The 27,152-nt window shown below is 37.3% G+C and overlaps 1 pseudogene; it reads left to right on the forward strand.

Moving 5' to 3' along the window:
• Positions 1 to 25,424, forward strand: part of LOC143398543 (RNA transcription, translation and transport factor protein-like) — a 54,156-nt pseudogene extending 28,732 nt beyond the window's left edge.
• Positions 25,425 to 27,152: the final 1,728 nt, after the last annotated feature.

Raw genomic sequence — 27,152 nt, forward strand, 5'->3', positions numbered from 1 at the left:
GTAAAAGCAAAATCATTAGGGACTTTTATAATTGGAATCTGAAACAATTCTGTCAATCCATTCCATGATACTACTTGGCATTATTAATGACTGTATCTTGAGAGATTTTAAAGTTTTTCAGCAGTTTCTGAATCATTGAAAGGAAACCACTCTATGCTTCACTGTGAAAGAACAACAATATTAGTTCTTTCATTGTTTGAAAACTACTTATCTACATGAAACACATATGTGTACCTTTGAATTATTTGACCCAACAGAACACTCGGCAAGATGAATAAGACGAACTTCTTTGGGGCTGGGGCTATAGCTCAGTGGTAGAGCACTTGCCTCACACATGTGAGGCTCTGGGTTCAATACTCAGCACCACATAAAAATATATAAATAAATAAAATAAAGGTGTTGTGCACATCTACATTAAAAAATCAATTATTTGAAAAAAGATGTATTTCTTTGTCTCAAACCTTTTAAATAAAAATGCTTCAGCTTTCTTCCACATCAAAAACCACTTTTAGGTCATAGATGACATTAATTGCCAAGTGTGTTATTCAGATTATTTAGTCCTTGCAGTGATTATATGAAAAAGGTAGCATTTTTTTTTAACCCCACTTTTTTCAGAGGAGGAAACTGAAGGAGGTCAGGTGTCTAATTTTACCCACTTAAACATATCAGGCAATCCAGCCCTGGAACCAGTGATATTAAACACTGTCATGATTGAGTATTTTACCTTTGAGCAGATCACTTGACAGTATTTTCTAAGGCATAGGAACCATGGGAACTGTCATATTCATTTCCTTCGAAGGAGATTCCTGTGAGAAAACACACACACACACACACACACACACAAACACACACACACACTCACACACACACCCCCCACAGGATTGCCTGATGGTTCAGCACAGTTTGGTTTCCACATGGCTTTTGTTTTCTTGACTTGAGTTAAAGAGACTTTAACAAAGCTCCCATAAATAAGAGACCAAGTAAATAAAAATCTCATATTTGTACTGTTACACTAATAAGCTTAATAACAATAATCCACAAACATCTGCAATCATAAAATAAAAACTTCATTACCATTTCAATGCAGTCACTACAAATCCTCAGGTTAGCCAGTACACCAGCTGTGTCCTGGAGCTTCACAACACAAAACAGCAATTCATTCCAAATTACCACTCTCTGTTAGTGACTCTTGCTCCCTGGCTCCCGTCCCAAACACTCCTGCTGTTCAGGTCTATTGTTTCTCCTCACTAGAAGCCTTTTATTTCCTGGGAAAGCTTGGAGAATTGTCTTATGAAAAAACTAGGCTAATCTTTCAGCTTCCGATTTTCCGACAATTTGTCCTCAACCATTCTGGATATATTTAGTGTTTCCTTCTCCTCATCCAATGTCATTTAGTAAACAGTTCTGGAAAGTGTTTAGAATGCTTTACCCACAGAATGAAATTGAAGGAGTGTACAGAGCTTATGCTATTTTCCAACTTTGTAAAATGAACTAGTTCTAGATTCAGATAATGAGCTTCCGTTTCCCTCTAGTAGCTGTGGAGCTGACAAAACTCCCTCTCCATCTTCCCTGCCATGGGCCTCCAAATTATCAAATTCCATATCGAATTACAGAGAGCTTCCCTCTGAGAGTTTATGGCCTTGGAACAGCAGGTTAAAAACCAGACTGGTGGAAAATGAAGGATGGTCTTTGAGCCACATGTAACACATATACCAGTTTATAGAAACTTTATACTGCTTAAGAGATCCTACTTAATAGGCAGTTTATTTTTATGCCACAAAATACTTATCTATTCTCTTTCATCTGGAACTTAAACTCTTTGCAATCCTGAACACAATTGAACAGAGGGAATGAGAGTATATTTGATCTTAGCCCTACTGATGATAGATAAGATTTCAGGAAAATATTAACTCTTTCAGTGCAGAAACAACCAATAAATTGGTTTCTTCGGAGGATGGGAAAACCCAAATCTGAGACCTGTCAAAATGGAAACCATTTAAATATTCCCACTATTTACAATTTCTAATATTAGAAAAGTACTTTTTCTGTATTATCTTCTGTTACGTTGTCATTACTCATTACAGGTGTCCAGGTGACCTCAAATTATTTTCTCAGTTATAGTTACTGTGGGGATCTATTTATAAAAGCCTGTTCAGATCTTCATCTGAGAGACTTTTATGGAGCAGGTGGACAGCCAATCAGAGCTGGGAGCTCATTTTGGTGACCCCTTGAAATATGGCAGCTGGCTGAACCTGAGGTTAACCCTGAGAGCATGCACCACAGACATCTCGACCCTTTGAGGATATCTCTGTGTTGACATTGCCAATGAAAGAGGACAGCTCTGTCTGCTAGCATAGGACGGAACTTTGCTTTGATGAAATGTGGCAGCCAATCATGACACTACACATCCTCTCCCAGCAGTCTCTTATACGAAGTGTTGTTATTATAAGATCAATTTGCAAAAGCAAGTGGGAAGAAGGTAGAAGAATCTATCTGTGGGATTGCATTATGGAGATAGCTAGTGGGGAAAACTGCTAACAAACATGTAAATGGGATCATATTCATAGATTTGAGTTCATTAATCTTATCAAGGGCTGCTTTTAAATTTACAAAAGTTTTCTATCAAGAGGACTAGGCATTGTGATATGAGGAATGTAAACTGGACACTTTGTATAGCTGATGAAATTTAAACACAGAAGCAAGGGGGAGCTAACCTGTTTTGGGGGCTTCTCTCTCTACCAGTTCTTTAATGTAATTTTCCTTTGGTGGCTAACGAGTGATGTTTGACATTTTTCAAGATAGAAAAATAAGTGACACCTGTTTAAATAGCTCACCTACAGATCCACCCATCCATAGGTTGTGGACTGTTCTGGCCATTTTTGTTTCTAAATATAGATTCAGGATGGATGTAGGCCTTCTTTGGCATGGTTAGAGTTATCCCAGAATGCCTACTGGATCAACCTGTGGCACCTGAATGCCTGTTTTTAGGAGATCCCAACCAGGAAGTTGTAGTCATTTTGCAGACATCTCTAAGGCCCCCAATAGTTCTTAGATGATAGATTTCCATTATGAACATGAATTCTTAGAAACAAGATTTAATGTAAAGAACTGAAAGCATCTATTATGAAGGCACCAAGTGGGATCTTGTTTTACCAACCCAAAGTATCATATTGTAACATAGCACTGCAAATTTATCATTCTCACAAAGATGGATTCAAAACGCATCACACTTAAAAGGAAATAAAAAATTTTATTGATGTTGAACACCATTAGTCGGATGTCCATACATTTATCAGTGCCAGAGAATGACATGAGAGATCCTGAATAGGGTATTTGATATATTCAACTTTTTACAGGGTATGGCATTTAGTACCATACGTAGACACATGATAGAAAGAGTGGGTAGTTGGATAACTCTTGCTGAGATAGTATAAATTAATTATTTTTAACTATCTCAGTTAATTCTAACTATCTTAAAGAAAACGGACTTCAATTTAAGTCTGCTACAGAATACACAGGCACACACACAGATACCACATTTTTGTTTAGAAAATGTTTTTATATTTGAAATATATTAAAATCCCCCAGAGACAGGGTAATGTTCTAAGGAGACTATATGATAAACCAAACAAATAAAATCTATATTACTTATAAATGCACATTTTAATTCAGAGGCAAGACACTCTTAGACATAAAAGTAGACAACAGAACCTTTTTAAAATAAGCAACTAATGTTGATATTTTATACAACACAGGATTAGATTAAAATGTCTTTATTTTGGAGTAGCATCTAACAGGCCTTTTTATAGTTTGATATTTGATTCATCCTTTATTTTCCTATTCTTCACATGCTATCTTGACTTCATAAAATAGGTGATAAAGTCTCTCTTAACACTTTAAGTCCTTCTTATCCTCCTCCTTTTCCTCCTACTCCTCTATACTAGGGATTCAATCTAAGGACATTTTACCACTGAGCTATATCCCCAGTCCTTTTACTCTCATTCTTTCTCTCTTTAATTTTGAGACTAGCTCTTTTTAAGTTTCCTAGGCTGTGAATTTTTGATCTTCCTGCCTTAGCTTCCTGAGTATCTGGGTATACAGGTGTGTGTCACTGTGCCCAGCTCATTTTAACTTTTTTCATTGGTAAATTTCTGTACAGCAATCTCATCTTTCAAAGGCTAGATAAGTTGCAGGAACATTAAAATTCCTTTTGATTTCTAGTGATGATGCATTCTAATTTGAAGAGCTTTCTCAACTTTTATGCAACGAAGGGCAAAATAAATTAACAATCATTGTAAAAAAGGAAATGTGTAGATATTAGTCTTCTGCCAAAGACAATTTAGAAGTTAGGGATGAAGGCAGAAATGGAACTGGGGGCCAGGAAAAAAAGGGATAATTAAAACCACCCTGATTAAATTCAGTATATTAAACTATTTCAACAAGATGAGACAGATCATTCATGCCCTGAGGGAAAATTGCCATTCCATTCTGGATGGAATTCCTATTTTTGAGAATTGAAAATTTGCTAAAGTAGTGAATTCATCCAAAATTAGCTTGTAAAATGCTCGCAATAAGCAACATCTCCAAATCATGGTCAAATGGCATTTTGTACGGATATTCAGTGACAAAATATCTTCACTAGGGTAGAGTACAGTTATGAAAACGTCTTCCATTTCTTCAGAATTTCATTACCATGCTTTGCAAATTTAATATAAGATACTGAGTTAATATGAGCCAGAAAAATAATATATTTCTGTGTTTGGCAAGGACACCCAGCTTCTGTACTTGAGAACCAAGGAAGGCTATCCTCAAAAACATGAGTTTTTTTTCAAAGAGGAAAACAATACTAATGCCATGATTGATCATAGCCTCATAACTTATCAAATCAAATAAGAATTTAAAAAATGCCCGTATGCTAAACCCTGTGAGGTAATGAGTAAATGAAACAATATTGGTTTAACAAAAAAGAAAAGCAAAAAATTCAAATCATCCTAGTACAGCAGATAATACGTAGTAAAGATTCAATAAAAGTCAGTTTTTCCCCTGATTTTCATGGGGTGAAGGAGGTTGGGATAAAGAGAAATAAGAAGAAGCTAAACAGTATATAAGAGAAAGCTCCGTGGTTTTAGGTGTTCTGGTAATCGAGAGTGGAATGGCATTAAACTATCTGCAATCTTCCAAATCCATTGGTGAATCATGATGCAAGTTTCTACAAAGACCAGTCTAGTAAAAGAAGAGCTTGACTTCTCTCTTGGAAAATGAGACCAACTTCTTATTTTCTCTCATCCTGTTTTTTGTTTTGTTTTTGGTAGTGCAGGGCCTCAGGAATGCTAGTCAAACACTCCACTAGTGATTTACACCCTTCTCTCTCTCTCTCTCTCTCTCTCTCTCTCTATATATATATATATATATATATATATATATTTATTTATTTATTTATATATTTATATTATTTATTAAATAAATAAATAAATATATTATATATATTTATTTATTTATTTATTTTTAGGAGAGCTGAGATACAATACAAATGAATTGTGATTTTAGAAGTCATCTTTAAATTTAACTCTTTGGTAGACAGAATAAAAAGGAGTTCTTTTCCCTCTTAACAACTGTACCTAAATGGCACACTATGCTTTAATTTGGTAGGATCTATTGGAAAATTATTTGGGTTGTTTTTATATTTATAGAGTTCAAGGTAAATCCCATGCAGGGTCATAAACCACAGGAATTTTCAAGCCTACATGGCCCCTGATCTTTTAAATAGCCCCAGGGGGTGATAGTGCCCCTTGAAGTCAGATTCAAACCTGGGTAATTTGAGAAATTCTCATCGCGTTCCTGTGTTGAAGGAAATCCAAAAGCAATGAGTCAGGTTTTTGGGTCCCTGTTGGGATTGAGTCAATTGGGGGAAGGTACTTTATAAACAGCAGTGCAATTACTGCCCCAACAATAACACCTTTGACTTGTTTTTTTCCCTATAGATATGATCCTTTTAGATGTTGAGAAAGATCATGAAGAAGCAGTCTTTTTCTCTTTCCCTTAAACTAAGTTGGTTAAGTGAGATATTTGGGCAATAGAATGTGGCAGAAGTGATGCTGTCTAGTGACACATCTTGGAATGCTGAGAGAAGACCAAATGATAGTGAGAGGCCACATGGAGGAGAGCACTGGCTTTCTAGTTGGCAGCCCCAGCTAAGCTTCCAGCTACATGAAGGAGTACCATCTTGGATCCCAGCCCAGTCTCATCTCTGGAGGAGTGCAGCCTCAGCAGATAGGACATGGAGCAGAACTGTCTTGTTAAGCCCAGTTAACTCATAGTATCATTAGTGACAAAACAATGATTGTGGTTGTTTTATGCCACAAAATTTTGGGGTGGTTTGTTACCCATCAAAACCCAAAGAAACATTAACACTCTTCAAGTTTGCTTTGAGGTCAATGGCGAGCATTTGTTAAGATATTTTTGAAATATTTTTTTTTCTCTAAATATAATGGTTTTGAGTGGATAAAAATCAAAGTCGGGGTTGTGGCAGTATAACACCTACTTAGATCATTAAAAAAGCAGTGAAATCAAATGTTGTGAACACAATGATTGGTTTTAGAACTGTGTGATTGTGTGTGTGTGTGTGTGTGTGTGTGTGTGTAGAAGGTTGTCTGGTCACTGTAACATGCTAGTACCCCCTAGGGGCAGCTCTTAGACTTCAAAATTCTGCACAGATTTTTTTAAGTTGTACAAGTAAACCTTCATTCTTTTATTATTTTCACATTGAATTAGAAGCTCTTTTACATAAATATAATTTTCTTCAGCATCTGTTGATTTTTTGGACCATGAAATTTAGCAGGAAATTAAAAGCATGAAGATTTGCATAGCATAATGCTGAGTTATGCAAGTTTGAAATAAAACTTTATCTAATTCTGTCACAAAAATCTGTTTTTTAGAAGCATAAGGCCTGACAAGCTCATATTACTCACATCCACATTTGTGAATGCCACCTCACTTTCCTCCCAAGATGATTCTCTTGCTCACCAGTTTGATCAGAAAGTAGAAAATGCATTTGCCAAAAGCTTCGGTCAGGTGCCAGTTGCTTTGGGGCTCCTTTGACTGCTGTGTCCCTTCTGGAGAGGACAAGTTGCCAAAGAAGTAGCAGGAGTCAGGATAGAGTCAAGGTCAGGAGATAATAGACATGACATCCACCCTGGTGGGAATTAGCAGAGTTCATCTTGGGATACAGGCTTTAGGTACCAGGCCAAAAATATAACCAGAACCATTCAGGCCAGTGTTGAATTTTATGGATGCTCCTTCTCCATCTATCTTATGGTAAAGCAGTTATTAAATTTCAAGAGAAGGCGCTAGCTGGAGAGCTAGTGAGGTTATTGTTTCTCCCAAGCAGAAACAAGAGTAAAAGGCCAGATCTCACTTCACGGTGCTGGCCTTTGGTTCAGGGCACTGTGCCAATGGTGCTGGTGCAAAAGCATAAGGTGAAGAATGGACAGGTGGTAAAGGGAGGTGTGAAGTGTCAAGCCTGAGGAAGCCACGGAGAGCAAGAATGGAACTGGATACAAAGGGATGTCGGCGGAGAGACAGAGAAATCAGATTTGGGAAGCAGAATTAGGAAAGAGTCCAAGGAGCAAACTGGTAAAAATGGCAGGAAATTTAAAAAGTGCTATCTGCAGCCCAATCTGTGAGAAAGGAGGGAGCCATAATAAGTACCAGATCACTGGATTAAGAATCAGGAGGCCTGCAAAACAGACCTAATTTAGAAACTAACCAACTGAGTGACCTTTAGTAGGCCATTTTATACCAAGAAATGGAAAAATAAAATGGCCTTGTATTTTATCAATAATTGACTTTGTCCTCTTCCGATAGAGCATGTTCCACCGGGGTAAACTTCTAAGACAACTGGCCTACAGGGTATGCATTCAAATTCTTTGTTGTTATTGGAGTTTTTCTACATCTAAGATCTCATCTAGCTGTGACTTTTAAATTTTAATTTTAGTCTTGAATTTCTGAGTCAAAATTTAAATGGTTGGGCTGGCTGTCAACCTTCAGTCTCTAAGAAACTAAAAAGAAAACCAGATTTCTGTTTATTGACATTAGAAATGTGTGTGAAGCTCTTATTCTCACTCTGGACCCAAGATTATTGAGTGAAGGGTATAACTCTGATACAGTGTCCTTGAATCATTCTTTATGAACCAAAATGAGAGAGGGCTTCATGCTCATGGGTAGGAGGTTAGACTAGGAGTTCAGAGTGTGTGGACTACAACTCTGTCTCCTGATGCTCAAGGGAAGGGACTTGTTTTAGGGTGAAGGACTATTGATCTTCTGCTTAAATGCACAGATCTGCAGGCAGAGTCCGTGGTACATCAGAGTTCTTTAGTAACTCCTTGAGACAGACAGGGGACACAGAGGGCAATTGTTTTATATAGACTGAGAAATGTATCATCTTACACAAGCCACAGTATCAGTCTTAGTTATTGGTCCTCTGAGAGGACAAAAATATTTTGCTTTTCCTTTTCAAATGTTGCACCAAAGTATTACGGGATGTATCTGATGACAAAATACAGTAAAGTTTCTTCTTCTCATTCATGGAGAGGATAGAAAAGCGGGTGCTAGGTGCACCCACTTTAAACTTTACTTTTATACTTCATAAATATAACACCAGTCTTAGCCATACATAGTTCCAATTACGCTGCTAAGAATCATCTTAATTATCACCAACATTAATGCAACTTCAATAAAGGTATTTACTTCATACCTGGCATCACGCCAAGAACCAACATACTGTAACTCATCAAATGCTGCCAAGAATGCTATGAGGTTGGTATTATTGCCCTTATTCCACAGATGAGGATTCTTTAGGTCAGTGGGCAAATGTAAACTCTTTAACAAGCAGTTGTACCCTGTCAGTGGCTAACCTGAAGTGGTGCAAAGTTATCCCAGTGTTGACAGATTGAAAATGTAGCCCTCATCTTCTTTTTACCCTCATCTTCCTTTATGTTTCTTTCTTGGTTATGACCAACTTTTCCTTCCAGTCTCAGTTTAAATATTACTTCTTTAAAGCTATATCTATTCTATAAAGCTATATCTAAGGGCTGGGAGTAGTGCTTCTTTGCTAAGGCATCATACATGGTCCTGTTGAGGAACACCATTCATACCTCTATGGAGTTATTTACAGTATGTGTTCTCACTAGAGCAGTGCTCTTTTTTTTGGGGGGGGTTGGGGGGTGGTGGTGTTACCTATCAATCATCAACAACAGCAGTTAAGTTTTGTATTTTGAAATGATTAGAGAATTCTCATTACATTAGCCTCAAGCCCTGGCCCTTTAATTCTTGTGGATTAGTGAGAGTAGAACAGAAGTAAACCCAACAGGTGCATAGGCATTTGTGCTAAGTGAGGATCAAGTAGTGTCATAGTGTGATGCACAAACACAGATTTATAATTGCTCCTATAGAGTGTATGCAGAGGGGAGGGCACACTGTGTTGTGAAACTAGAATATGTTGTCAGTCACTGTTGGCTTCAACAAAGTCTCTTTTATTAAGCTCAATTCATGATGTTAAATTGAATTTTATTAGTGTTGAAATTATTTATTTTTGACTTTAAAAAGATTTTCAGCATCAAAGTTAAGTTTTTACCAGTGTTAGATATTGTGCTAAATTGACATTTAGTCTTCCTGGTATTCCAGGGGCATAAGCATTACTATCCCCTTTTCACAATAAATACGCATAGGTTTGGGGAAGTGAAGTGACTTGCTTAAAGACACAATACAAGAAGTGGCATGGTCTTGTATGGTGGTAGATAATACCAGTGACAGCAAAACCCGCGCACTTATTTTAGAACTTTTTTTTTTTGGGTACTGGGGATTTAACCTAAGCATGCTGAGTTATATCCCCAGTTCTTTTTATTTTTATTTTCCTTTTGAGGCAGGGTCTTATTAAATTGCTTAGGGACTTTCTAAGTTGCCCAGGCTGGCCTCAAACTTGCAATCCTATTACCTCAACCTCTTGTCACTGGGATTATAGGCATGCACCACTACGCCCAGCATTATTTTAGACTTACGATATGTTTTTTATTACTGCATAAGAACTGGAGGCATAATGTGTTCACATCTATTTTTATGCATATATGTTTTATGTAACATTAGAATAAATTAATTTAGTTCAACACTAGGTATTTGAGAGAACTTGTTTTTTTTGCCCATGAAAGAGAGACCTTTGTGTTGCCCACGTCTGAGAAACACTGAATAACACAGTGACGTCCACAGAGGCAAGACTTGTGCTTCTCTTGTTCATTACTGTATTTCTACAGCTGGTAGTCTGCCTTCTACTTGACACATAGTAGGTTTTCAATAAGTACTTGATGAATAAAGGGGAGACTAAACCTATCATCATATTTAGGACTCTTTCTTTTCCTAATTTGTCTACCTGTGTGTCTCCGTTCTCAGAGGTTCACAGTGAATGAGATTTGATCATCTGACAATTTTTTTCTCTTCCTGCTAACTTAACACAGGACCCTATGGTTCGTCTATTGCTGACAGCACTCTTGGTAATCTCTACTTTGCTGCCAGTCTTTCTGAGTCAGTCTTATAGACCTCCCAGCAAAAAGTACACACACTGTTTTATAAATGAACCATCTCCAGTCTCCTTTTCATACCAAACATTTTTAAAGTACTTTGTAATATGATCCAATTTTCCGAAAAGTTTCCAGCAACTTTCAGGAGCACACCTTGGCATGAACATGGTTGGAACATTCTATCTGATGAAAACAGGATGTAATAACACAGGGTATTTCTTTGACACCAATTTATTTAAACCTCCAAATGAGAGATTCAATAAATAGCCTTAATGTCTTTTAAATGCATTAATGTTGAGATACATCCCCAAAATATTTTATCAGGAAACAATGTTAAGAGAGACATAATAAAAAAGCTAAACAAGGTTTTTAAATGAAAAATATTCTCCCCTTTAGAAGACTGCTAAAGTAATCTTAAGTGAAATAAATAATTGCTTCATGTCTGTTATGGTTTGAATATGAGGTGTCCTCCAAAAGCTCCTGTATGAGATAATGCAAGAAGGTTCAGAGGAGAAATGATTGTGTTGTTAGAGTCTTAACCTAATCAGTAAATTGATCCCTGATGGGATTAATTGCAAGGTAACTGGAGGCAGGTGGGGTGAAGCTGTAGGAGATGGTTAATTGGGGGCATGGCTATGGGGTATATATTTTGTATCTGGAGAGGGACTCCCTCTCTCTCTGCTACTGATCACCATGTGAGCTACTTCCCTCTGCCACACTCTCCCACCATGATGTTCAGCCTCACCTCAGTCCCGAGGAATGGAGCCTGCCTTCTATGGTCTAAGATCTCTGAAACTGTGAGCCCTCAAATAAACTTTTCTTCCTCTTCAATTGTTCTGGCTGAGTCTTATCATCACAGCAGCGAAAAGGGTGGCTAAAACAGTGTCTCTATAGAGATGAGAAAGGTTGATATAGAAAGCTGGTGGAATTGGATTATATTTTGGTGATCCACTTATCTCTAGAGATTTTTGAGTCTTCTGTTTAATTCTCATTGGTTTGTTGTGACATAATTTACATGAGGAATATTTTCAACTGGAAAATACTTGATTTATTATATATGTTTTGTAATAATGGATCAAAGTCATTTAATTAGCTAGCTGGTAACTAGACCTGCAATTTGTTTACTTTCAAAGTAGCCATTTGGCTGGATGTGTGGCGCATTCCTGTAATCCCAGGGACTCCGGAGGCTGAGACAGGAGGATGGTGAATTCAAAGCCAGCCTCAGCAGTGGTGAGGCACTTAGCAACTCAGTGCGACCCTGTTTCTAAATAAAATACAAAATAAGACTGGGGATGTGGTTCAGTGGTTGAGTGCCCCTGAGTTCAATTCCCAGTACCAAAAAAAAAAAAAAAAAAAAGGAAAGAAAGTAGCCATCTGAATTACTCTCCAACCACTTCAAATGAATTTAATTATTATACTCAGCCTGAAAGGCTGTCATGATGTGACCAGGAGATAAAGTGTATTAAAGTGCTAATTTTACTGGACTTCCTTATTTAGTTGGAAGTATTGCATATGCAGTTGTGTTCTATGTGGCATCTGTTAAAATTGTCCTAGATTATGACAATATTAAAAGTACACCTAAAGCATCAACGAAACAATGCAACAGAACACAATATTGCATATAAGGATTTTTTTCCCCTAAAATGTGTTATTTCTTATTCTCTGTGAATTAGGTTTGTGACAGATGGGAGATAACATGGGTCATCTGGTAGTAGGAGGCTGCCATTATTACAAACACCTGTTCTGGAGCATTTTCCTCCCTCCTCTTTTCTTCATAGTAGTAGAGAAATCCATTTAAAGAACATGTTTCAAAAGAAAAAAATAACAAACAACTACAAAAGACATTCGATGGCATTCATCATTGTTTTTCTACATTGTTCTTGTACTACCTGGATGGATCACAGCTCTGGGGCAATCAAATCACAGGGTCTTCTGAAGAGGGAGAGTTCCAGACCATTCTGCCACTTCCTATCAGAGATCTTAGGCAAAAGCTTCATAATTCTAAATTTCAGTATTTTTTTTTTTTTAGAGAGGGAGAGAGGGAGAGAGAGGGAGAGAGAGGGAGAGAGAGAGAGAGAGAGAGAGAGAGAGAGAGAGAGAGAGAGAAAATTTTTAATATTTATTTTTTAGTTCTCAGCGGACACAACATCTTTGTATGTGGTGCTGAGGATCGAACCGGGGTCGCATGCACGCCAGGTGAGCGCGCTACCGCTTGAGCCACATCCCCAGCCCTCAGTATTTTTAACTATGATTTGTTGACTCAATGAGAAAAAAATAAAGGGACTTTATAAAAAATGTAGAAAAACATTGAAGTAAAAGAATTTTATAAAAGCAGGATTCACCGGTCATAATATTTTCCATAAGAAAGGTGCCCTTCTTGTGCCAGCAAGAGAGAATATCTTTATTACCAGGGCCTGGGAATTGACACCGAAATGGATCTGAACAAACAAACATAGTATATAATATCCCTCACCTATGGAAAGGTTATTATATCTTTCTACTTGCCATTTCCTCACAAATTGTCTAAACAGCATATGAAATTTCTACCATAGTCTCTTTTTGGGGTTTTTCTTTTCTTGAGAAGGCCCAGCTGTGCATGTAAAATGTTAAAATCGGCATGCTTTTCTCTCATTAGTCCATCTTTATTAGTCAACTTTAAATAAATTTTTTTTTAGTTGTAGCTGAACACAATACCTTAATTTTATTTATTTTTACATGGTGCTGAGGATCAAACCTGTGCCTCACACATGCTAGGCCTGCGTGTGCTCCACCACTGAGCTACAACCTCAACCCTATTAGTCAGCTTTTTGTTACTTTGACTAAAATATTGGACAAGAACAACTTTAGGGAAGAAGTTCATTTGGGGCTCATGGTTATAGAGGTTTCAGTCCGTGGTTGGCCTAGTCCATTTGCTGAGGGCCATAGGTTAGGCAGATGATCATGGCAAAAGGTCATGGTGGAAGGGCACAGTGGAGGAAACCTGTTCTGATCATGGCAACTAGGAAGCAGAGACAGAGATGGAAGGGGCCTCAGGAAATAGAAACTCTTCTAGGGCATGCCCACAGTGACCCACTTCCTCCAGCTAAGCTGCACATGCCTGCAATTACCACACATTCTGTCCACTCAAACCAGGATGGATTGATTAGGTTACCGCTTTCACAATCCAATATTTCACCTCTGAATGTTCCTGTGTTAACACAAGAGCTTTTGGGGAACATTTTGCATTGGAATGATAATACCATCTATGTCAGATTAGTTTTTAGGCCCAGATGGAGTCAGTAAGAGAGTAGAGGAAAAAAAATTTTTTCCCTGCACACTCTGCTCTAAGCAGTTTTCAGACTTTGTGTAACAATTATGTGGGGAACTTGCTATCAAACACTCAAATGCCCAGGTTCTACCTGCAAAGATTGTGATTAAATAGCTATGAGGTGGAGGCCTAGGAGTCTACATTTTTGCAGAGCACTTCAGTTTATTCTAACGTCCAAGTTTTGTGTATCACATATTGAGAAATGTGGGTCTGCATTTCACATCTCTGGTTGTATATTTGTGTCACTCAGGAAGCTCTTAACCCCCAAAGATACTGAGACTTTATCTAGAGATTCTGGTGTAAGGTTCAGGGAAAGCCCCACTGTTGCCAGGTAGGTGTACCACTTGGGCCTGGGAACCATTGATCCAGCAGTGTCAACCTACCAAACAACAGGGTTCACATGGACAGGTTAATTAAAGCATGGGTTGTTGTATGTCCATCTCCTAGAGATTCTGATTCAAGAGGTCTGAGCTGAGGTCCACAAATGTATGATTTTTAATAAGCCAATGAGCTGATTTTCATCCTTAGGCAAGTTTGGGATAAAAGGTAATAGATATCATGGATAAGTTTACCAGGTGATTCACTCTCATGTTATATAAAAAGACAGTGGTGAGACTTGGGTTAAGGAAGATATGACTAAAATAAAGAAGGCAAGACCAGAGCCTTGACTGGAAAAGTGAGCTTATGAGCATTGATGAGATAAGTGGTTGAAGAATATTAAGAGCCATGAAAGCAAGAGAAAGTAAAAATTAAGAGAAAAAGTTATGCAGAATTTTCTATTTTGACATTTTTTGCATAGTCCCAGAGTCTCAATAATCCCAATGGGAAGAGTTTTGAATTCTGCTAATATATAATTTATGATACTGTAAAACACTTTTTAATACAAATTCTATTTAATTTTTAAATTTGGAAAAATTAAAATTGAAAGCATTTAAAACCACTTTAAAAAAATTTAAAATATAAAAGTGTTATGTGCAGTGCCTTTTTCTTAAGGATCCGTGGTTTGCTCCAGACTATAAATGGTTAGTGTTCAGGCATTTGAGTTTAATGCAGAACTCTGTGACTCTCTTTATTATCTTTCACTGTAGCAGGGATAAAAATTTATTTGTGTATATGTATGAACATACATAGATTCTTTATCCACTGCTGAACTTCATTATGGTTTTAGAATTTTTAGATATTTAAAAGCACACTGTTTTACTTCACATTCACTAATTTGAGGGCAATGTAGCCTCTGTATGTATACTATAGTGTACATACTATACTGTGTAGTTATAGAACCTTCTGGAAGTATCCAGACATTCCTCATCATGCTATCTTTAGAGTCATTTGAAATATTTGATTTTCAGGAACATTTTACAAAATTGATGCTAAACACAGTTATTTAAGGAAAGTTTGAGTACTTAGCATCCTCAGAGGAATTTTAAAACTTACCTTTATCTAATATGGAATTGTTCATGATGGATTCCCAGAGTATGAGAAGTAGCATAACGGTTAAGTCAGTATGATTCAGTGGTTAAGATGTTTCAAATGTTCTTTTAGCTCTGAAGGACTGTATGAATTTGTCCACTGAAATTCACTGTAACAGAGCATGTCCCATTTAAACCACTTCCCATGACTTAATCCTCAGTTCCCCCAGGCTGCTGCTTATCTGTAGCCCCATACTGTTTTGGCTCCTAGGTTTCTTCTCTGATCATCTAGAGGCTAAGAATGACACACTGGTGGCAAGCAAGCACACGTTGGATAAATTCCATTGGGAATGCACCTAATAAACAGAGCTGATGGTTAAGTAAATACAGGGCATTTTAATACATGTGTAATGGCAAATACTTACTGAGGATTCAGGAAAAAGGGACCACTGAGATGCATAATTTCACTGGTAAAGGGAGTTAACCATGAAAACTGCCCTCCTTCCTGACTATGTTTCACTTAGTCTGTGAACTTGGACTTGCAGGTCTTCTTTTCCATTCTCTAATCCTCATGCCCTCCTTACCCCCTGCCCACGAGAAAAAGTGTCATCCAATCTCTCCAAAGGGTTTGGATCAAAATGGCTGAATCTGAGACTCCCTGAAGTCAGTCTCCTTAGGAAAAGATCATCTCCCAGATGGCCTCCACGGGGGGCCCTGAGTGCTATTTTCATAAGTTATTTAGACCTAGTTCTATTTATAATAGTTGTGTGGTCTGTGGAGGGTTGGGAAAACATTGGTGGAAACTGCCAGGCCCACCATTATTAGAAATGTGAAGGATTGGAAAAATTAGACTTTTTTTTTTTTTTTTTAACTGTTTTTTTTGGTTTCTAAGGATTCTCTGTGTGAATATTTTCCAATTTTGGGGTGGAGGAAAAGGAAAAATGTAGAAGATATTTTCCTGCCATTTTTATTAAATACAGTTTTTGGGTCACGCCCTGAAAATTTCCAGGGTAAATGTCCCTCAGTGTGTGTGCATGTCATGTTTAAGGAAAGCAATGTTAGCTTAGGCCTGTGATTTCAGGGCAAAAAAAGCTGTTTTTAGAAAATAGCTGATTCAGCTTTATATTGATAGGAAATAAGCTTTGCGATTTAGTTACTTCCAACAGGAGAGCTGGCTGCAGCTGTAGACTAATCTATATAGATATGAAAAGTTCAGTGGAGAAAGTGCCAAGTGTAATAGTTTGAGCCTTATTCAAAAGTAGAGCCAAGAGACACAGCAGGAAAAATTCTCTATTCTTTATTCAAGTTGCCTTTTTTTAGGGCACACTGGTTTTCTCTCTTGTTATGGATCTTCCGTGGGTATCAATAAATATTAAACATGACCCACAAATGCCTTCTGGCCTATTACTCCACTTTCTAATTTCTCTGTATTCGCTTATTCTGGTGTGATATAAATTATTTAAAGATTTGATAGGATAGAGCAGAGTCTCGGAGAATCTCTACTCTAATACTTTTACATTGCAAATGAGAAAACCAGGTCCAAGGACCTTCAGTGACTTTCCCAGTGTCACAAAAAGTGATGTCCTCTCCCCACCCAGTCACCACTGCCAATCTGTCTCCTCTAGCCCTCTGCTTGCCCTTGTCCTCCCAGAGAGGCAAACACTAGGGAGCCTGCTCAAGTGACTGGGGAGGTGGGAAGGAGATGAAAAATGTGAGTGCTCTTTCCCCTGTTACAGGGATACCTTTTTTTATAAGCTTTCCAGAAAGGACAGAGGGTTGCTTTTAGTGAAAGGAGTTGTTTATGGAATTCTGAAGTCTTTGCTAGCTAGGAGGAGGAGTTCAAGAACTGAATCTCCTTCATTCCCCCATCCCTTGTGAATTTTTAAAAATGGATTCTGTGTATATGTTATTTCTCAAGGCTCCATTGTGAGTATGGAGCTTACAGAAGGTGGGATATGCAGGCCACTGGAACAGTGATATTAAGAAAAATTTAGTCCATACATGCATGTCCCTAGCTCGCTCTCTCTCTGGAATTTCTACTGGATTGGAAAGTCCTTGGGAGGGGGAAATTTGCTCATTGCTGTATCCCCTGTTCTTGGAACACTGCTCAGGTATACAGTGGCTATTAGTAAATATTTGTCTAGTTAATGAATGAAAGAAATGGACCAGTATGTGTATATAAAAACTGAAACAAACAAAAAGCACACTCAGAGCATGTACCTTGCTCCTACCATTTGACTTTCCTCTTCTACTCCTGCTCAGGTAATAATATTGTATGATGACAGTGGTGATTGACAGCATGCATTCTTTGGTCACTGAGAAGCCATCAGCTCCTCTGCAGACTTACTTCTCAACTTACATTTTAATTAAAAATTATAATTCCTCTAAATTGGAATTGCCATGAGAGCTGATGAGGCCCTATCTTTCATCAAGACCTTATGTTCTACCTTCCACTGCTCAGACAGCAGTCACTGGTTTTCTCCCTTTTGGATCGTTGTTCAATTACTTCTGTAAGAAATTTATTTTTACTTTTGTCTCCAACAGAAAATGGAGAAGGGTCTAGATTTCTATTTCAGTTTTGGTTAAGAAACTAGTTAATGCTCTGAGAACCAACATTAAGAGTATAAAGGGCAGGTAGCTCTTGAAGAAATTTCCAATGCTGCTATGAGAAAACTCATCTGCATCAGCTGATTTGTAACGAAGTTCTGGTAAAATAAGAAAGAAACTTTACTTTTGTGCTCTTAGTTTGGCATTTGGGATATTAATTGTGTATATTTGGAGTAATGCAAGGTAATTTTCTATTCCGAGTTGGAAAAAATTTTAAACTTTCAAGAACATAGACATTCTAGGAATTGCCAGAAACCAAGAAAGGGAGTAAAGACACTTGATTGGTGAGTAAGTGAGATCAACAAGGTAGTTGAATTTCTTTTCTTTCACTCAGGGCCTTGGGCAACCAGCTTACTCCTGTGGGCTGGGGATAACTTTCCTTATATCAACTCTTCTATTTTTGACTAGGTTTTGAAAATTCAACATTTGTACCCTTGAGTATGAAATAGCACAAATCTTTCAAACTCCTTTGTGGAATAGTTGGAAAAGTCATCTGAAATGTCCCTTTGCATGGTATTCTTGGTAACAAGGCTCATGGTAATGTATTTAAATGCATAGAAAGGCAAGAGTCTTTTCCCACATTATTAAAATAGAAACTAAATGTGAAAAAAATATGAATTTTAACATTTTTAATATCCACATTAAAAATAAAAATAAGCAGGTGAATTTGATTTTAATAATATATTTTATTTTTGATATCAAAATATCACTTTGACATATTCTCAACATAAAAAGTTGTCAATAAAATATTTTTGATATAAAATGCACACTATACTTCAAAGTTTTTGTAACACATAGCAGGTCTTATTTTGGAATAGCCACATTTCAAGTGCTCAATAGCATTGGGGGGTGGCTACCAAATGGGACAGTGCACCAATAGATAATCAAGGTTTAGTATGGGTGATAGAAAACACATGGTCCATTGATGTTTAAACAGTGTTATTATATGAATACATACATATATATGAATTGCATAGCAACTCTGAAAGTGGTTTCATGGTGAAGAACTCAAGTTGAAAGATAATAAGTGAATTACCCAAATCCTGGCAGCAACACTTTTCCTTCAGTTAAATTGTTTTCCAGTAGCCATGACTCAGAGATCCACATCATTTTAGGGGTCTCTTTGGTTGAGAAAGGGCTCTAGAGAACAGATGGTCTTACTGACAGCTAAACATAGTGCTTTTATATATGGCCAGTTTTTGGAAACTGCAACAAAGGGAATGGTTTTTGTAATTCATTACAAAAACAGTTAACAAAGGTGGAATGTAAGGGGAGGAGATACTTGGCAAATATTTGGGATAAATAAGTCTGGGGACAAAAAGCAGTGAATATAATTTCACTTATTTATGAAACATATTGGTCACATGATGAGACATTGTGTTGCAAAAAGTTTTCCAGAATTTATTGATGCTGACCAGTAAATAAAAAAGTATGCTTCTATTCAGTAAGTTTCATGACAAAGTTATGCATGAGATTCTATGGGAGCACAGAGGAGAAAGCCTTACCTTTGCTTCAAAAAAGGGAGGTGATATTTGAACTGAGTTTTGAAGGAGAGTCACTTCACCAAGCAGACAAGGAGAGAAGGGTATTTCAGGTGGAGAGAACATTGAGTAATAATGAGGCTGACACTTATATAGAGCTTACATGTGCCAGGCTTTGTTATAAGCTTTTAAAAAATATAATCTAATTTGATTCTCAAAACAACCCTATTATACATTTAATTCTAAGTGCAGTGGGAAGCAACTGGACAATGGTTTTTTTGTTTTGTTTTGTTTTGTTTTGTTTTGTTTTTGTAGTGCTGGGTGGAATGCAAGGCTTCACACATTTTAGGCAACCTGTTTACTATAGAAGAGCTAAATCCTCATCTCCTGGGCAATGCTGAATACAACCTCCTTTACATTTTAAAGAAAGGTCCCTCTGGTTGCTGTGTCAAGAGTAATTGAAAGTGGGAGAGAATGGAAATAAAGAGGCATGTTAGTATGAAGTTTCCTTGTTCTAGAAGAGCGATGATGTTTGGACACGAAACTTCCAGAAGAATGTCTAGATTTTGTTTTGTAGTTGTTTTTGCTCATTTGTTTTGAGTAGGGAAATCTAAAGTTAAAAAGGCTACATTGCATAATGTTATATAAAGGAAAAAAAAATTGGTGGATAAAATTCAGAGCTGAGCAACCAAGGTACGTTAATAAGAAGGATGAAGAACCACTTTAACTCTTTTTCTAACACCTATGTCCTAGGAAAGGAGTCAAGAAAGAATAGGCTGTTCTTTAACATATCCCAAAGTCCATATGAGGAAAGGAATTTAAAACAAAACAAAGATGCTTATATTGTATTTTAAATGACTACAATAAATCTGCTGCAGAAATAAAGTGTATATTTTGGGTCATCGAAGAATACATCTCCTAGCCGACAGCTCGCTCATTTCTGTCGCCATCTCTTTACTGGTTTTTGCTAAGAGGTGCTATCGCTTAGGATGCTCTCTGTTGGTGGAATTGGAGGTCTGATTTAAATGGATTTGTGAAATTGAATGTCCAGAGGGAGCTCTGGCTTTAGGGAAGCTGTGGTTCAGAGGTGCACCAAGGTGCACCAGTGACCTGGTTTCTTTCTGGCTCTGTCTTGAGATGACGGCCATCATTTTCTAAGGCCATTTGCTTCCTTCTTCACATCTGGGGCATCTGTATCCCAGGATCCTCAAAAAAGTTCTATGGTTCACCCAGACCATCTTGTGTTTCTGTGTCCATCTGTGAACCCATTGCTCATGGCAGGGAGATTGGGTCCTCTGGCACTGGGGTGGCAGTCCATCCTACCTTGTTATGGCTGAGCATGCGTGAAATGGGGATTCATTTCTTAGAGAAAAATTGGAATTCTCTTTCCAAAAGGTAGAAGTGTAAAAACTGGACAGTAGACAGCAAGCCTTCAGGAAGCCCAAATCCAAATGCAGTCTTGTACTCATTTCACTTTGTCTTTGTGCATTATGTGACCCTGTTTCCTCCACTTTAAAATAACCTTTTTTCTTCATTAATGATATCCACATCCAGCTCTGGGTACCGCCATACCTGGTATGGTGTTCTCTCTTCAGAAGTTCATCTCCATTTTCTTCTTAAATGCTGATCTCAAGGCTCTCAACTCCCCCTCCCCCCCCCCCATTTTCTGGAGTATGTCAACTCTCAGAAATTCTTGTGCTAGGTTTTACAAATTCTTAAAGAATCCAAGTGGGGTGTCAGGAGTTGATGAACCTTCTGAAAATTGCATACACATATTATACATATGCATAATAGTGAAAATCAATAGCATTTGTTAGTTTTTCAAAATAGATCAAGATCAAAAGCTTAAAAACTACTATTACTTATGCCATTATCACCCCAAAGTACTTTAGATCTCCATCTCTCCTACCTTTATTGTCTTCTGTGTTTCCAGTGGGAATCTTAGTTCAGATTAATGGACATTTTCTTCTCTTTTCTTTTAGGTTCATTCACTATTTTAGGTTATTCAGGGCTAAGAAATGGTCACTGATCTCCAGTGGTTTAAACTTTAGTGAAAAAAGTATTGATTCACTTTGAACTCAATATTTATTTTCCAAAACTCATCTTGTATTCACCATTTTATTTAAAGATTACAATTGAGTTTTCTGCCCAAATGGGAAATTGGGGAAGTTATCCAAGCACATGATTTTTAATGGTAGAAGGGAAGATTAGTTCTTTTCAGTTACTGTGTAAGTTGAATATTTATAGTTTAGATGGAATTGCAGTTTTATCTGTAAAAACAAGTCATATCATTTTCTTATACAAATTCTGGTAGTTTGATAAAATATTTCTAGGTTAGAAGGGATAAGCTAATGGAAGTATTTTTAAAAATTTTTTTAAAGTTTTAATTTGTTATATATGACAACAGAATGCATTACAATTCATATTACACATATAGAGCACAATTTTCATATCTCTGGTTGTACACAAAGTAGAGTCACATCCTTGGTGTCTTCATACATGTACTTAGGATAATGATGACCATTGCATTCCAGCATCTTTCCTATCCCTATTTTCCCTCCTTTTCCTTCCCTCCCCCTTTCCCCTACCTAGAGTTCATTTAATCCTCCCATCCCCCTGTCCCCTGCAGCATATTATGAATCAGCATCCTTAAATCAGAGAAATGATTTGGCATTTTTTTGGGGGGGATTGTCTAATTTCACTTAGCATTGTATTTTCCAGTTCCATCCATTTACTGCAAATGCCATGATTTTAGTCTCTTCTAATGCTGAATAATATTCCATTGTGTATATACACCATTCATCTACTGAAGTTTCTTTATCCATTCATCTACTGAAGGTCATCTACGTTGGTTCCACAGTAGCTATTGTGCATTGTGCTGCTATAAACATTATGTGGCTGTGTCCCTGTAGTATGCTATCTTTAAGTCCTTTGGGTATTGACAGAGGAGTGGGATAACTGGGTCAAATGGTGGTTCCATTCCCAGTTTTCCAAGGATTCTCCATACTGCTTGCCATAATGGCTGCACCAATTTGCAGTCCCACCAGCAATGTATGAGTGTATCTTTTCCCAGCACTTCCTCACCATTGTTGTTTGTATTCTTAATAGCTACCTTTCTGACTGGAGTGAGATGAAATCTTAGATTAGTTTTGATTTGCATTTCTCTAATTGCTAGAGATGTTGAACAATTTTTCATATATTTGTTGATTAATTGTATATTGTATATCATCTTCTGAGAAATGTCTGTTAAGTTCCTTTGTCCATTTATTGATTGGATTATTTGTTTTTTTTTGGTGTTAAGATTTTTGAGTTCTTTATATATTCTAGAGATTAGTGCTCTATCTGATGTGCATGTGGTAAGAATTTGTTCCCAATTAGTAGGCTATCTATCCACCTCACTGATTGTTTCTTTTGCTGAAAAGCTTTTTAGTTTGAATCCATCCTATTTATTGATTGTTGATTGTAGTTTTTGCATGATAGGAATCTTATTTTAAGGAAGTTGGGGCTTAATCTGACGTGATGGAGATTTGGGCCTACTTTTCTCCCATTATGAAGGGAAGTGGTTTTTAATGTACACTAGAATGGGGTGTATTCCACTGGAAAGTACACAAGAATTTTGTTGCAGGGGTGGTGAAAGTATAAGTTTTTTTATGTTGTTTTTTTTCCTTTCTTTTCTTTTTTTGGTACTAGAGATTGAACCCAGAGGTACTATACCACTGAGCGACATCCCCAGTCCTTTTTATTTTTTATTTTAAGGCAGGATCTCACTAAGTTGGCTAGGGCCTTATTAAATTGCTAAGGCTAGCCTCTACTTGTGATCCTTTTGCCTTAGCCTCCTGGGCCATTAGGATTACAGGCATGTACCACCATGCCCAACTTCTTTTATGTTTATTAAAAAAGGGAGGATGGTTTTAAAAATGAAGGAAAACTTTCCTAGGATATTCCCTGTCTCTCAAAAAGCACGTATAATTCCTACCAAGACCTATCCTCGCTGATTTCCATATTTTTCACAAGTTTATCTCCATCCCTTAATTTCCAGTGGTGCCACTAGAGTACCAGGCCATCTGTAGCATCATTTGTCTGGTTTATTACATTATTTGCAGAAAATCCCCTGACCTCTTTTGGCATTCAATCTCACTCTTTTCCTCTAGCATACACAGGAAACCAGAAAGATCTTTTTAAACCAGAAATCTGTTTCTTTTTTGTTTTTGTTTTGAATGTGGGTCAGTATTGCATTGAATATTTAGTGTCTACATAAAAATATTCACATACTTTAGCATATTGGATTGCTTTTATTTTTGGTGATGGGGGTTGAACCTAGGGCTTTGCACATGAGCTCTATCACTGAGCTATATCCCAGCCTCCTTTTAATTATTTTAAAGCCTTTTTATAATCTAATTTTTCCAGCTGCTGCTTCTCTCTTCTTTCCCATTTAAAGCATATGTCTGAACTTTTGAGATGCTGTCTTCAAAGGCATCCATGTCCTCCAAATTTATCTCAATTCTCTTGTGTACTACCCATGATAGACTTTTCAACTTTTTCACTTTATCAGTGTGAGAAACCAAACACCCACACCATGGCCCTTACCAGTGTTAATTTGATAGTAATATACTCCTCTATAGAGAGAATGTTATTATCAATTTTTTATTCAAAAAGGTTTTTCCAGGATCTTATCTTTCAACTGTACAGAAGTATTCTTGCTTTTTCTGATCTGCATTAATGAACAGAGGACTGTAGTATCATTTGTCTGGTTTATTACATGATTTGCAGAAAATAATAATAATAATGAAAGCATTTTTCTTGCTTTTACTTGCCTTTACTTGGAAGGAAATTTCTGCATCCTGAAATTTAAAATGGAACTACAAGATGTTATCATTTATCTGACATTGAACATTTTTTTTCTTATTATCAGTCTTAAACTCTGAATTACTGAGATCTCATATCTGTTGATCTGATACTTTAAGAGTTAGGGACAGCCATAGACTACAGCTGAGAGATAAGATGTAGATTAAAAGAACCATTAACTCACAATGGCATTAGGAGAAAGACCATGTGTTGAATTCAATTTGGATGCAGTTCAGAGGCAAGTGAAGTGGGGGGTGAGAGGCTGTAAATAGTTTTTAGTGCCCTGGAACTTGACTTTTTCCCTTGGAGCAGCAACAAAGGAATCTCATCACTAAAGATTAGGCAATTTGTTAGCCACTCTCCTCTCCTTCATGAACCATTAAATTTCTGCTGCTTTTTTTCAGAGAGACTGTGTGTCTAGTTGTTAAGAGGGCACCAGACCTTCCTCAGTGTGCTGAGTGCCTGCATCTCCAGCTCCATCTCGCTTCTCCTCTCCTAGCAGAGACTCAGGGGATGAAGGCAAGAAGCCAGGTATTTCTGCAAAGATGAAACAGAATTTAGAAATTCATTGTTTGGCTTAAAGAGCAGAAAATCAGGCACTACAAGATTGAAGACAGAGGTAAATTGAGACCCACCCACAGCAGTGACTGTCCCAAATTTTTGAAAAGTATCTCAGAGATGTTAATTGCCCTTTCAAGAATCAAGATCTATAAAGAATGATTGATTGACTTCTTAGGTTAGTTGTTAGAATCAAATGTGCAGATAATGCTGAAAAAAAGACCTGATAATGCAATTGCTATCAGTGCAGTTAAAAATACAGAGTCACTGATTTGTTTGAATGTAAATAATCCTGATTTTAACGTTTGTCTGATAGTTTTGGCTAACCTTCAGATTCAATATCATGGATTATCTTGTCATGCTTAAGGATGCTTATATTTTGATTCAGGCGCCCCAACATAGGATGCAGTTGCTAAAGCAAGTCAAACAAAAGAGGGCTTGAGCTGGGCTGTAGCTCACTTGTAGAGTGCATGTGTAGCATGTGCCAGGCCCTGGGTAGCATCCCCATCCCCACAAAAAAGTGGGCTTGCCTGTTGCTTTGCATAAAAATATTCTTGGTTTAGACACAGGAGTTGCAACTTGCAATGAAGATGCTGAAATAATGCAACTACTGCCTTCAGAAGAGCTCAGAGGGTTCCAGACAAGCTGAGGAAGCCAGAGTGGCTGCCTAGACCCTTATTGCTGATACAGAAGCAGACCCCACACCATAAACAGGAAAGCATGAAGATGAACACATGAGCATTTCAGCTTCTCACATACTCAATCGGGAACTATGAACACTCCTGTTAGGTGCTTGAAAGTCAAATGTCACATTGTCAATGGAGAAATCCCAGAAAATTGATGAATCTCTAGAGATTTATCACCATTAAGTTTTCATTTCATTTCATTTATTTATTTACATTTTAATTTACTCTAATTAGGTATATATGACAGCAGAATGCATTTTGATTCATTGTACACAATTGCAGCACAACTTTTCAGATTTTTGGTTGTACATGGTGTAGTGTCGCACCATATGTGCAGTCATACACATAGGGTAATGATGTCTGTCTCCTTCCACCATCTTTCCTATCTGCATACCCCTCCCTGCTCCCTCCCCTTTGCCCAATCAAAGTTTCAAGTTCCTCCATTTTTCCCATGTTCCTCCTCCATTATGGATCAGCATCCACTTATCAGAGAAAACATTCAGCCTTTGGTTTTTTGGGATTGGCTTACTTTGCTTAGCATGATATTCTCCAACTTGATCCATTTACTTGCAAATGCCATAATTTTATTCTCTATTAATGCTGAGTAATAGTCCATTGTGTATATATACCACAGTTTCTTTATCCATTCATCTACTGAAGGGCATCTAGATTGGTTCCACAGTTTAGCTAAATTGAGCTGCTATAAACATTGATGTCGCTGCTTTACTATAGTGTGCTGATTTTAAGTTCTTTGGATATCGACTGAGGAGTGATAGCTGGGTCAAATGGTGGTTCCATTCCAGGTTTTCTTAGGAATCTCCATACTGCTTTCCAGAGTGGTTGCACCAATTTGCAGTCCCACCAGCAATGTATGAGTGTGCCTTTTCCCCCACATCCTTGCCCATACTTATTGTTGTTTGTATTCTTGATAATTCCCATCCTGATTGGAGTGAGATGTAGTTTTGATTTGCATTTCTCTAATTACTAGAGATGTTGAATATTTTTTCATATATTTATTGATCAATGGTATATCTTTTTCTGAGAAGTCTCTGTTCAGCTTCTTAGCCCATTTATTGATAGGGTTATTTGTTTTTTTGGTATTAAGTTTTTTGAATTCTTTATATATCCTGAAGATTAGTACTCTATGTGACGTGCATGTGGCAAAATGTGCTCTCCAAATGTAGGCTCTCTCTCCATCACATTGTTTGTTTCTTTTTCTGAGATATAAATTTTTAGTTTGAATCCATCCCATTTATTGATTTTTTATTTTATTCTTGTGCTTTAGGAGTCTTGTTAAGGAAGTTGGGGTCTAATCTGACTTCATGAAGATTTGGGCCTACATTTTCCTTTATTAGGCACAGGGTCTCTGGTTTAATTCCTAGGTCCTTGATCCACTTTGAGTTGAGTTTTGTGCTTGGTGAAAGATACGAGTTTAGTTTCATTTTGCTGCATATGGATTTCCAGTTTTTTCTATTACCATTTGTTGAAGAGGCTATCTTTTCTTCAGTGTATGTTTTTGGCGCCTTTGTAACTGTATTATGTGGGTTTTTCTCTGTGTCTTCTATTCTGTGCCATTGGTCTATTTTGGTACCAATATGTGTGTCTATTTTGGTGCCAATACCATGCTGTTTTTTGTTACTATAGCTTTGTAGTACAGTTTAAGGTCTGGTATTATGATGCCTTCTGCTTCA

Source organism: Callospermophilus lateralis, chromosome 4 (genome assembly GCF_048772815.1).
Source record: "Callospermophilus lateralis isolate mCalLat2 chromosome 4, mCalLat2.hap1, whole genome shotgun sequence".
NCBI classification, from domain to species: domain Eukaryota; kingdom Metazoa; phylum Chordata; class Mammalia; order Rodentia; family Sciuridae; genus Callospermophilus; species Callospermophilus lateralis.